Below are 14,332 nucleotides of genomic sequence, written 5' to 3'. Positions count from 1 at the left end.
ATAGAGATGTCCCAAATTTAACTACAATTTCTTTTTCCATTATCAAATTCTCAGGTAGCATTAAAATCAAATATTATATCTCCTTGTAAATTAACTCCCTAAGACATTCAATTTCTAAAGAAGTAAATCCCAAATCAAACTATCTTGATCTTGTGAGTAAAAACAATCCAAACAAAATCCAGACAACTTTTTGCCCTTTATTTCTTCTTTTCAGTCTCTACTAGAAATATTGCTAATGTCTGAATTCGGTAGGGATCCATTCAACAGTTTCAGCCTATGTAGTTTTATACCAGGCTGAGTATAATTTTTTCAATGTTCTAAAGTTCTATCATTTTAGTGCCAAGTTTCTACCTCACTTTTAAGGATTTTTCTACCCTCTGTATCTCAAGTCTTTATTTCTTCAATAACTGCTTCCAAGAAATAACAGTATAATCTACTCAAATGTCTAAAAAACTTATATCTGTTTTTTTCTATGATTTACTTACCTTCCACATCCCTTCACTAACCAACTCCCAAAACTGTATGCACTCCCCACATCCACTCAAGAACTAATTCTTGTTACTCTACTTATTCCCCACATACAATCACTAATTTAAATTCACCTACTTTTTTCAAATCTCTGAACTTCTCAAAGTCTGAATCTTAGTTAAGACTATCTTCTGAAATCACTCCAGTCAAACTCTTATCCCTAGCATTCTGGTAACTGCTTATGTCACCATCACCTCTTCCCTCCATTTTGCCAAATCCAATAGTCAATCAGTGATTACTGAGTTTCCATTTCCAGCAGCATTTGTCATATTTGATCACTCCCTCATTCATGAAATATTTCACTCAGTTGACACCCACACTGTATGACACCCCCCTTAAAATTTTTTCCTGCTTTTTTTTTTTTTTACTGTTTTTCTTTGTTTCTAACTTCCCACCCTCTTCTAACCCACTTCAATTTCCATAGCTCCAGGGCTCAGTTTTCAGATATCTTTTTTTTCCCCTTTATTTATTCTTTCTTACTCAATGATCATATCTAGCGTCTTGACTTTAAATAAATTATCTAAGGATGACGTCCACATTTACATATTCAACTCTGATATCTTGCCTTAATTTCAAGCATGTATTTGCTAACTGTGTTATATTTTCATTTGGACATATAGTATGCATGTCTAATTTAATATTTCCAAAAGAGAAATTCTGTTAATTCTGTTTCTATTCTTCATGTATCTTTAAATATCTCCACCTTCTCCATCTCAGTAAAAAACATGGCCATTAAAATAGCTGATAAAACCAAACCTCTTTGGCTTCTTTATTTTATACCCTAAATCTTCAAATTATACCAGAATTTGACTAGTCATTAACTTCTCCTAGAAGATCACACTGTTCTCTCATCTGAATTACTGTCATGCCTGGTAATTGAACTTTCCTGCTTCCATTCTTGTACCCTTTAGTTAAGAGTCATATATGGGGGGAGAGGGGGGTTGTGGGCTTTTTTTTTTTTTTTTTGGAATTTTAGTTTGAAATACTTATAGATTCATGGGAGGTGCCTGAGATAATACAGAAAGCTCCCGCATTTCCTTCATTCAGTTTCCTCCAATGGTTATAGGTATATCTGACATATACAGTACAATAACAAAGCCAGAAAATTTATATGTAAAATATATATATATATATACATATTTTTATGTCATTTTATCAGGTATTTAGACTCACATAGCTGCAGCAGTCAAGATACAGGACAAGAGTTCTTTTAAATCCTAAAATAATTATGCCACTTTTTTCTTCAGAATCCTACAATAGCTCCCATTATAATTCCCCCCTTACGGTTTTGCTTTTTCTTCCAATCATTGGTACTCTTTTTCTTTAATTATGTAACATTTTTTAAAATGTAAAGCCTGTCATATTCACCACAGTATAAGATCCAAGAGGATGGGTGTATTGTTTGCCTTGTTGCTGTTTACCATCACTTAGAAGATTGCCTAGCAAAGAGAAGGTACATATTAAATAGATAGAATATTCAAATTAGTGTTCATGCAGAAGTTAGAGTAATTTGTTTAAATTTCAAATATAATCACATAATTTTTTGCTCCAAAATTCTTCAGTGGCTCTGCAGTATCCTTGAAATATAGTTCTAGATCCAGAGTGAAACACAAACAATTTCCAATTGTCCAATCCCAGGTTATTTTTCTAATATTATTTCTGGCCACTTTCACCTTATATGCTATTCTCCTTCTTATGAGACATTTACTATTCCCAGAATATGCCTCTTTTTCCTTCCTAGACTGTTTTTTGTATGTGCTGTTTTCTTTGCCAAGGGTGCACACCCCTAATTATCCACATTTCTAATATTTTTTTTGGGACCTGGTTTATTTGTCAGCTCCTAAGGCTGGATTAAGTCCTCCCTTATGTGCTTCAACAGGAATCTGTATGTCTATTGACCCAACACAATATTAAAAGTGTATGCTGAATCAGTTAGGCTCCAACCACAGATAATAGAAACCCATTTACTTAGTGTAAGTAGAAATAATTTTAAAATAGATCATTAAGTACTTAAAAACTATTAGAATATATGAGAAAAGACATATAGTCTTTTTTTTTTAAAGATTTTATTTATTTATATGACAGAGATAGAGACAGCCAGCAAGAGAGGGAACACAAGCAGGGGGAGTGGGAGAGGAGGAAGCAGGCTCATAGCGGAGGAGCCTGATGTGGGGCTCAATCCATAACGCTGGGATCACGCCCTGAGCCGAAGGCAGACACTTAACCGCTGTGCCACCCAGGTGCCCCAGAGAAAAGACATATAGTCTTAACCATGACTTGAACATAAAAACTTCCACCAGATGGTATCTACAGATCCTTGCTTTGCCTACTAACACTTACAGCAACAAAATGGATACCTCTTTATAGCAATTTCTCTCCTGAGCATTCTGGGTCCAAATTCAATATTTACATAACTGCATTTAACCGGAATCTCATTTGCATCCAAATGTTTAGCATCAAGATAGACCAGGAAATGTATCTATTAGTTTTCCAATCTCTTTTGAACACAAGGAAAATGCATTAGAAGAAATTTGGACTAGATGGGGAAAAATTCCATCCACTGAATCCTTTAACTATGTTGTCTGTTTTCTCACTAGATTGTAAGTGTCATGACTATATATTTTTCTTATTGTTATGTCCTCAGCACAATAGTGCCTTGAGTAATATGTTCTTAATAAGTAACAGAAATAAAATGAATCAGGATTTTTGCTCACTTTGTCTCAGAGCAAAATCCTGAACTCAAAATTCATTAAGTCACAAAGATTAGCAATTAAAAAATTATGTTTGATTTGCCTTAGCAGAACTGTCACAAAATATAACATAAAGCAGCCAGTAGTTTTATAGGTATCACTGGCTGTTTAATTAGGTCCCTTAAGTCTCGTCTGGTTCCAGTTAACTAAACCTGGAGATCAGAATGCCACTGCAAAAGTGGTGGAGACGGAAACTCAATTAACTTCACTTCCAGTAGCCATATTGCTATAGTTATTTTGCAGCTTTTCAGAGAATCATTTCCAGAACCCAATGAGACCACTTTATCTTGATAATTCTTTCAGAGTCTCTCTGCTCTGTCAGTACAATCCTTGAATTTCTTGATAATGCAGTCCACAGCTTGGGATAATATGTGGACAATTTAGAGCCATTAATCTGCTTTTGTCAGGACTCTTTTGGGTGCAAGTGACAAAAAGCCAGCTCAACCTGACTGGAGTAAGAAAATAAAAACAACAACAAAATGAAACAAACAAAAAATAGTGGTAGTTCTGTGTGAAGCATTATTGTATTGATAATAAATATGTTCATTACATTTCTTTCTAATTCTCTCATTTCTCCTTTCTACTCTGTCTGTTAAGCCTATTTTTAGGAATGTTCTCCCACCCGTGCACCCATGCCAGCCCTTTCATCAATTGGCAAATGTAGTGGAAAGAAATAGCCTCTTTCACATTAATTTGAATGAAAATTAAATCTCATCTATCTTGCTCAAATCCTATTTCATCTGCTGAATCTTTCACTGAAAGTAGAACATTCTGATTGGTGATTTCTGGTTCACATAAGCTGTCCCACATGTCAGGACCTATGAGGTGCTGTTAATTCCATCCAACTTCAACAGGTTTCCTTAATAAACTGGGGAAGTGTTATTTCTCAGTAGAAAAATTAGAATTTTGTTTACCAGAATAAAAGGAAGTGGATAACCAGCAGTTAAGAAACAAACAAATAAACAATCAAGCAAGAGTTTGTGTTACCCCCCCAGATTTTTGTACACTGACCATAATGTCTTGCATGGGCCCCCAATATCCATTCTTCAGAACACAGTCAGAACTTCAAGAAAGACGTTGAGAATGTAAGAAAGTACCAAATAGGAGCCACAGAGCTGAAAAACACAACTAAACTGAAAAATGCACTAGAAGGGTTCAATATCAGACTAGATGAAGCAGAAGAAGGGATCAGCAAACTTGAAGACAGAGCAGTGAAACTCACACTATCAGAGTAAGGAGGGGAAAAAAGTAAAGAGAGCTTAAGGGACGTATAGGGCAACATCAAGTAGACTAACATTAACATTAAGGGGATCCAGAAGCAGAAGAGACAGAAAAAGAGGTAAACAAAACAAAACTTACTTAAAAAATAATGGCTGATAATTTACTCAGTCATCCAGATCTAGAAATTCCAGACACTTCCAAATAAGAGGAGCCCAAAGAGACCCACACCAAGGCACATTATAATTCAAATGTCAAATAGTAAAGACAAGGAGAGAAACTTGAAAGTAGAAAGAAACAAAACAAAACAAAACAATTTGTTACACACAAGGGTACCCACATAAACTGTCAGAAGATTTTTCAGCAGAAACTTTGCAGGCCAGAAAAGAGTGACATGATATATTTAAAGTGTGTGTGTGTTGGTGGGGGGGGAATCCAACCAAAAATATCTGACAAAGTTATTCAGAATTGAAGGAGAGGTAGAGCTTTCCAGATAAGCAATAGCTAAACGAGTTCTGCACCACTAAACCAGCCTTCAAGAAATGTTAAAAGGATATATTTAAGCTGACAAGAAAGCATGCTAATTAGTAGCAAAAACAAACAAACAAATGTGGAAATATAAATTTCACTGGTAAGGGTAAATATATAGTAAAGTAGTAAATTAACAACTTATAAAGCTAACATGAAAATTAAAAGACAAAAATAGTAAAAACTATAACTACAATAATTAGTTAAAAGATACATGAGATAAAAAGATGTCAAATGTGATGTCAAAACAAAAGATGGGGAAGAGAGTTAAAATAAAGGGCTTTAGAATGTGTTCAAACTTAAGTTGTTATTAACTTAAAATATGCTGTTATGAATATAAGTTATTATATATAAACTTCATGGTAATTGGAATGCAAAAAATGTATGGTAGTATTCAAAAGAGAAAGAGAAAGGAATCAAAGCATGTTACTAAAGAAAGTTAACCAAACCACAAAAGAACAGAGGAAGAGAAGAAGGAACAGAAAGGAAATACAAAGCAGCCAGAAAACAATTAACAAAATGACAATAAATATATAAGTATCAATAATTACTGTAAATGTAAATGTACTAAATTCTGTAATTAAAAGACAGAGTGGTTGAATGGATTAAAACAAAACAAAACAAAACACAAGACCCATCTATAACCTGTAAGAGACTCACTTTAGATGTAAGGACATGCACAAACTGAAAGCGAAATCAGAGAAAAAGATATTTCATGAAAATGGAAACCAAAAGAAATCTCAGGTAGCTATATTTATATCAGAGAAAATAGACTTTAAAGACTCTAACAAGAGCCAAAGAATGGCCTTACATAATGATAAATGGATTAATTCAACAGGAGGATACAACATTTGTAAATATTTCTGCACCCAACATAGGAACACCTAGATATATAAAGCAAATATTACCAAACCTAATGGAAGAAATAGACAGCACTTCACAAATAGTAGGGGACTTTAATACCCCATTTCTATCAATATTTATTCAGACAGTAAATCAACAAGGAAACATAGGCCTTAAACAACACTTCAGACCAGATGGACTTAATAGATATATACAGAACATAGCATAGAACACATGTTAGCCCCAAAACACACCTTAAAAATTTTAAAAAGACTGAAATTATATCCAGGATCTTTCCAACTGCAATGGTATGACACTAGAAATCAATTACAAGAAGAAAACTGGAAAATTCATGATTATGTGGAGATTGAACAATGTGCTACTGAAAAACCAATGGGTCAAAGAAGAAATCTGAAGAGAAATCAAAAACTACTGTGAGATAAATAAAAATATACCAAAACATGAAATACAGCAAAAGGACTTCTGAGAGGGAAGTGTATAGTTATAAATGACTCCCTCAAGAAACAAGAAAAATCTTAAATAAACAATCTAACTTTACACCTCAAGCAATAAGAAGACTAAGAACAAAACAAAACCCTGAGTTAGTGGAAAGAAGGAAATAACAAAAATTGGAATAGAAATAAATCAAATTCACTCTCCATCCTTCTCTAATTTTTTTCTGCCCCTAAAAGCCTGTGTGTACAACACCAGTGGGCTACCTTATCCTCCAGTTTTCGGTTGACTTCTTCCATTAAGGACACCCAGAAAAGCATCAGAAGGAGGAAGCAAATTGAGATTGGAAAAGTTATGGCCCCAAATTCCTCCACATGGAGTTGCTTTGGGCAGTGAATATACCAACTCCTCAAAAATTGGCTCTCTTTCCTTCTGTTTCCAGTAATTTCTCACTCCCCTCATCATTAGAAGTTAGAGGATGTGTGCAACTTTAGTCTTTGAAGAAGCAGATGCTAAGGTGGAACAAGAGTTACAAAGGAAAAATCCCTACAAAGAATCAGTAGATAGGAAGAGCTCAGGATATGATACAGATCCGATGTCTGTGCATGGAGAAGGGGAAGAAAGGAGAATGGGTAGGTTCTCAGACTAAAGCACAATTTTTGGAAAAGTTCAGCAGACTGATGGGGTCAATGTTTCTTCTTAGAAGAGTCCCATATTTCATAAGAAAGAGACAGTTTCAGTACACCTACCATTCTCAGATATTGGCTAGGAGTAGTTGAAGGGAAGGGTGACCTTGGTGAAAGAAAAAATGTCCTGTTGAGTCTAGTACTATGGAAGACTGGGGCTGTCATTTGCATATGCACCCTACAGTAATTTCCCTTGAAGGAGATACAAAAGGAGCATTTATATGACTCTCACAAGGTGGTAACATTCGCTCTATTATTATACTGTACTATCTTTTGTGAATTCACTACACCCCATCCACACTTTTTATATATGGTAGTTATCCTAACAAAAGTATATTATTTGTTTTCTACGGAGAACCTGTCTGATACACACCATTTGTCTTTATTTTTTCTAAAAGAACTCTGTAGTTGAATGGCTCCTTTAGTTTAAAAGGAAAACATTGGAAAAATAAACACTAACAATTTCAGAAATCATAATTTAGCAATTTGATGGAAACTTTTTAAAGCTTTTGTCCACTTTAATGAAAGTAAATGAAAATATATAGAAACAAGACACAACACTAAAAAAATATTGTAAATGTGATCTCAGTAATAATTTACCATTGAAAAGTAATTCGATCCTTTTAAATGATTACTTTGAGTTAATGGATTTTATGCAAAATCAAGACCCTTATTATTAGTACAATGCAATCCTCTGATAAAAAAAATCAATGAAATATTTATAAACATAAAAAGAAGGGAGGGAACAGAAGAATGATAGAGGCAGAGATGTAGGTATGAAACTAAATACTAGATTTCAATTTTTTGAAAGGCTATAGTATTAATTCATGCATCCCTTCAACAAACTTTTAGAGCACCTACCATGTTATAGGAAATATCTAAAGACTGAGCTCACGGCTGTTCAAACATGCACACTCACACTCACACAAACACAAACAGAATACTTTATATCATAAAGTTTATATTATAGTGAAAATAAAATTAAAATTTAAATAACTATGTCATCCCACTATGCACAATTATTACTAAGTTGTGTGATACCTTAATGATCCATCATCTCATTCAACCATGGCATTATATAGATGAACAAAATAAAATAGAATCTTTAGAAGAGACAGATCAGACTAGAACTTATATCTCCTGAACCTGAGACCAGGACAGATCATGAAAACCAAACCAGAAGAACCTGAATGTTTTCTATCATTTTCCAGCTTTAATTTCAACAAATTTGACTTCCAAAGATTAGCAATGAAGTTACATAAGCAAATGTGACATACAGCCCTGCTCTCTATTTCAAATTGCTCTATAAATTATTGTACAGTTTCCCTTTCATTCCATGAGGAGGAAATAGCATTTTTAAAGGTAATTCCTCCTCTTATGAGCCTTGAGCCTACATTCAAATGTTTTCCTTAAACTTTCATGCATAATTCCTCCAAAGTTTATTTTATTATGTCTTCATCTCTGTCTCTTCTCCCACACTCCCTTTAGAGTCAAATTATCTATGGCACACTATTGCATGTTTTACCTAAAACTCTCAGCAATATTCCAATAAATTAACTAGACATGATTTATTAAAGTCTGTAAGTTCTCAAACACAAGATAAATGGCTGGGATCCTGTCACCATGCTGTATCAGAAAAGCAATGCCATGTTAGCTCATCACCTTACAAATACTCCTTCACTAAGCTGCCTTTTATCATAAGCTTGGCTTTTATTGAGAATCATTGACAAAATTAGCTATATGAAAATTTATTTGGCAATTTCTCTACAAAGGTGATGAGCCATTATCTACTTTGTAGTTCAGATATTCTATATTAAGTCCCATTTGAAAAATGTGTTAGAAAGTATGAGTTCACTTTGTTTCCACTGACAAAGATGTGTATTTTCTACTTTCTGAAAAATGTGATGCAATTTCTGGTGATATTTTAAAAATTTTTATTGCTTAGATAGTATTCTGTATTCCAGTAAGCAAGAAAGTTAACCACATTGTTTACTATTTTGACCATACTCCATTTTCAACTTAGTAAATACTGAATTAAATGGTCTTGGGCCTCTGGAATAAATTCTTTTTTTTTAAAGATTTTATTTACTTATTTGACAGAGAGAGAGACAGCCAGCGAGAGACGGAACACAAGCAGGGGGAGTGGGAGAGGAAGAAGCAGGCTCCCAGCGGAGGAGCCTCATGCAGGGCTCAATCCCATAATGCCGGGATCACGCCCTGAGCCGAAGGCAGACTCTTAATGCCTGTGCCACCCAGGCGCCCCTGGAATAAATTCTAAACATGAGATTATCAGTTTATGCATCTAGGTGCAATGGATGAATGGATGGATGATAGATAGATAGATGATAAATCAATAATTTGAGAACCATAGATTGTGTTTGCATAAAGGCAAATAATATGAATGAAAAGAAAATACATCTGGCCATCCTGCTTTGGAATTTCAAAACCTAAAGTATATACACAAATCTCACTCTGCCTCTACTTTTTTATTCAATAGAATGTTTTTGAGATCTATCCATAATTGTATGTTTTCAACTTACTAGTATACATTCATTTATAATACCTTATATTTAAATTTTGTTTTATATACAACTTTCTTTTCTAATATTTATTTGTGTTTTCTACTTCTTAAAAAATATCTTAATAGAATTTTATGTACTTTATTAGTTTTTCCCCCAAAATGAACTTTTAACTTGTTAACCCCTTATATCTTTTATTTTATATTTGATTAAATTTTTGTACTATCTTTAATTTATTACTTCTAAATTATTTTGGACTTATTTTTAATAATGTAACTTTTTAAATAAGACATTTATTCATTATTTTTACCTTTTATTCTTTTTGGAACATAAATGTTTTATGTTATCATTTTTAAAAATATACCAATATAGTAAAACAGCAGAATATATATTTGCATGCATATGGAACATTCTCCAAAATAGATCACAAATCAGCCCTCAACAAGTACAAAAAACTGAGATCATACCAAGCATATTTTCAGAACACAACACTATGAAACTGGAAGTCAACCACAGGACAAAATTTGGAAAGACTACAAATACACGGAGTTAAAAAACACCCTACTAAAGAATGTGAACGGGTTAACGAGGAAATTAAAGAAGAAATTTAAAAAAAAAACATGCAAACAAATGAAAATGAAAACACAACAGTTCCAAACCTTTGGGATGCAGCAAAGGTGGCCCTAAGGGAGAAGCATATTTCAATGTAGGCCTACCTTAAGAAACAAACAAACAAAAGTATCAAGTACACAAGCTAGAAAAATAAAGGCAAATAAAACCTAAAGCCAGCAGAGGAAGGGAAGTAATAAAGATTAGAGCAGAAATAAAGGATATAGAAACAAAGAAACAAACAAAACCCAGTAGAACAGACCAGTGAAACTAAGTGCTGGTTCTTTGAAAGAATTTTTAAAAATGGGTAAACTTCTAGCCAGCCTTATCAAAAATAAGAGAAAGGGCCGCAAAAAATAAAATAACAAATGAAAGAGGAGAGATCACAATCAACACCACAGAAATACAAACAATTTTAAGAGAATATTATGAAAAATTATATGCCAACTAACTGGGAAATCTGGAAGAAATGGACAAATTCCTAGAAATATACAAACTACCAAAGTTGAAACAGGAAGAAATAGAAAATTTGAATAGACTCATAATGAGCAAAGTAATAAAAAATCTCCCAACAAACAAAAGTCCATGGCCAGATGGCTTCCCAGGGGAATTCTACCAGACATTTAAAGAAGAGTTAATATCTATTCTTCTCAAATTGTTTCAAAAAATTGAAATGGAAAGAAAACTTCCAAAGTCATTCTATGAGGCCAGCATTACCTTGATTTTAAAACCAGACAAAAACCCCAGGGGGGTCTTCGACAGGAGAACTACAGGCCAATATCCCTGATAAGCATGGATGCAAAAATTCTCAATGATATATTAGCAAATCAAATCCAACAGTACATTAAAAGATTCCTTCACCACGATCAAGTGAGATTTATTCCTGCCTGGGCTACAGGAGTGGTTCAATATTCACAAATAAATTAATGTGATACACCACATTAATAAAATAAATGATAAGAACCATATGATCTTCTTGATAGATGCAGAAAAAGCATTTGACAAACTACAGTATCCATTCTTGATTAAAACAAAACAAAACATGGACGGCACTGGAGGAGATAATGCTAAGTGAAATAAGTCAAGCAGAGAAAGACAATTATCATATGATTTCTCTCATCTATGAAACATAAGAACTAGGAAGATTGGTAGGGGAAGAAAGGGATAAAGAAAGAGGGGTAATCAGAAGGGGGAATGAAGCATGAGAGACTATGGGCTATGAGAAACAAACTGAAGACTTGAGAGGGGAGGGGGGTGGGGGAATGGGATAGACTGGTGATGGGTGGTAAGGAGGGCACATATTGCGTGGTGCACTGGGTGTTATACGAAACTAATGAAGCATCGAACTTTACATCGGAATCCGGGGATGTACTGTATGGTGACTAACATAATATAATAAAAAATAATTTTAAAAAAAAGTAAAAAAAAAATAGTCACCCTAGAATTCAATTTCCAATGAAAGTATCTTTCACAAGCGACATTAAAAGGCAGAAAGAATTCATCTCCAGCAGACGTTCACTACCAGAAAAAGCTAAAGGATGGCCTTCAGGCAAAATGAAAATGATACTAGATATATGCATTTACACAAATAAAGGAAAAGCACCAGAAATGGTAACTATGTGAATAAAAAAAAAAGTTAAGAATAGAAGTACCCTACAATCTAGCAATTGCATTACTAGGTTTTTACACAAAGGATACAAAAATACATAATCAAGGGGTACATGCATACTGATATTTATAGCAGCATTATAAACAAAAGCCAAACTATGGAAAAAGCCCAAATGTCCACTGACTGATAAATGGATAAAGAAGAGGTTTTATGCACACACACACACACACACACACACACAATGCAATATTACTCAGCCATCAAAAGAATGAAATCTTGCCATTTGCAATGACTTGTTGGAGCTAGAGTGTATTATGCTAAGTGAAACAAGTCAGAGAAAGACAAATACCATATGATTTCACTCATATTTAGAATTTAGGAAACAAAACAGATGAACATATGGGACGGGGAAAATAAAAGAGAGAGAGAGAAACAAACTATAAGAGACTCTCATTGATAGAGAACAAACTGAGGGTTGGTGGAGGGAGGTAGGTAAGGAATGGGCTAGAAGGGTTATGGGTATTAAGGGGGGCACTTGTTGTGGTGAGCACTGGGTGTTATAGGTAAGTGATGAATCACTAAATTCCACCCCTGAGGCCAATACTGCACTATATGTTAACTAACTAGAATTTAAATAAAAATTTGAAAAGAAAAAAAATATATACCAATATAGCAATATCATATAGTTATGATATATAGTATTTTGTTTTAGTATTTTCTAAGCAATTACTATTTATTTAAAAATCACGTTGCTTTTACATTTTTATGACACTATAGTAAGAACAGTTTTAGGGAAACCTGAAGTGCCTTTGCAGTTTTAAATTTGTAAATTACACATATAATGCTGTAATTATTTTGAAGTTATAATGGACTGATATTAAAATTAAAATAGTTGTATTAACTGAAAAGTATAATAGCATAGAAATGATCAATTTATAAGATTTATAAAAAAATATCAATTATTATTATAAAATACTCATCTAAGTGTTATAATTTCATCCTGCCTCATATTAAGCCTATGGTCTCTTAAGTACCATCAATTTCTTAAAGTAAACAATAGAGAGCTACAATTCCTACTGAAGAAAGCACACAGAGACTCAAGTTTCTTGGAGAGTTTCTAAAAGCCTAGATCATTGTTTGAAGGCTGAATTAACTGAGAAGGAAATCCTATTTTCAGAATGCAATAATACTAAAAATATATCCCATGGAGTTCTATATATACTCTCTAGAGAAAGATGAGAAAGAAAAATGATGTCTTTTTCTTATAACCATCTCCTTAGAGTCACTAGTAATAATAAATCTTAGATTGAAGTAGATGTGTGAACATAGGTAGATGGCAGCATGGAGTGGAGGGTTAAGGAAAACCCTGCTTTCAGGTTAATATCTCTCCCACACTTTCGGTTAAAGGACCACAAAAAGGATCATTCTTGGTCAGATGCACTGTTTAGAATAACAACTTGTGGGGCACCTAGGTGGCACAGTTGATCAAGCTTCTGATTCTTGGTTTCAGCTCAAGTCATGATCTCAGGGTTTTGAGATCAAGCCCCAAGTCGGGCTCCACTTGAGATTCTCTGCCCCTCCCATTCATTTTTCTCTTTTTCTCTCTAAAATACAGAAATAAGGGATGACTGGGTGGCTAAGTTGGTTAAGTGGCTGCCTTCAGCTTGGCCATGATCCCAGGGTCCTGGGACTGAGTCCCACATCAGGCCCCTTAGAAAGGAGCCTGCGTCTCCCTTTGCTTGTCTCTTCCCTTGCTTGTGCTCCCTCTCTCTCTGAAAAATAAACAAGTAAAATCTAAAATCAATCAATCAATCTTAAAAAAAAGAAAAACTACTTATAATGTAGTAACTCTCTAATCATCACCTAATGACTGAATCGTTCTTATAGTCTCAGCTATCAACTCTCTTTTTCTGTAATTCTGCACCTCTCCTAATCAAGTTATTGTCCTTGGAAAGTTATCACTTCCTTGAGGATTGAGTTGTTCTTCTTCAACTTTTTATGTTTTTCCTCCAAATTTCTTGTTTTCTCATGACTTTTCTTCTGGGTTAGTATTTTCTAAAGACAACCCCAATTCTGCCTACTACTTTTGAAAAGGGCTATGCTTGACAAGGATATTACATTTTTCCTGAATTTTGCAAAACTTTGGGCAAGTTTTTTTTTTCCTTTTTATATAAAATCTAAACAAAAATAAGAAACCCATAAAAAAGCTAAAGACAGGAGCACATATCACTGACTCCCTTAGGAAGCCTTGGATTTTTAGTTCTATCTTCAGGTCACTCAAGTGCATGGCTATCTCTGTACATTTTCCCATGGATTTGCCTGAGGTCAATGTCCACAGTGGTTTGTAACACTTCCACGGTGGCTCTGCCCACAGAAAAGCTTCCAGCAACCTATGGCTCCACAAGCTGAAAACTAGACAAATGCCCTAGTAGTCCATCTGCAATTCAACTCTCACTGGGCAAACAAGGCAGAATACCAATGAAGCTGGTCCAAGGAAAGATAGATATAATAAAGAATGGGAATGCCCTATGTGTCCAGTGCTCCCTCCTCCCCACTTTCTTTTTCTCTTCTCTTAAAAAAAAAGTTTTT

General features: G+C 34.1%; 1 pseudogene; it reads left to right on the top strand.

Moving 5' to 3' along the window:
* Positions 1-6,798: 6,798 nt before the first annotated feature.
* Positions 6,799-14,332, top strand: part of LOC100467186 — a 57,149-nt pseudogene continuing 49,615 nt past the window's right edge.

This window comes from Ailuropoda melanoleuca, chromosome 8, assembly GCF_002007445.2.
Source record: "Ailuropoda melanoleuca isolate Jingjing chromosome 8, ASM200744v2, whole genome shotgun sequence".
In the NCBI taxonomy this organism is placed as follows: Eukaryota; Metazoa; Chordata; class Mammalia; order Carnivora; family Ursidae; genus Ailuropoda; species Ailuropoda melanoleuca.
The sequence above is the reverse complement of the archived record's forward strand: the minus strand, read 5'-3'. Positions and strand labels throughout refer to the sequence as shown.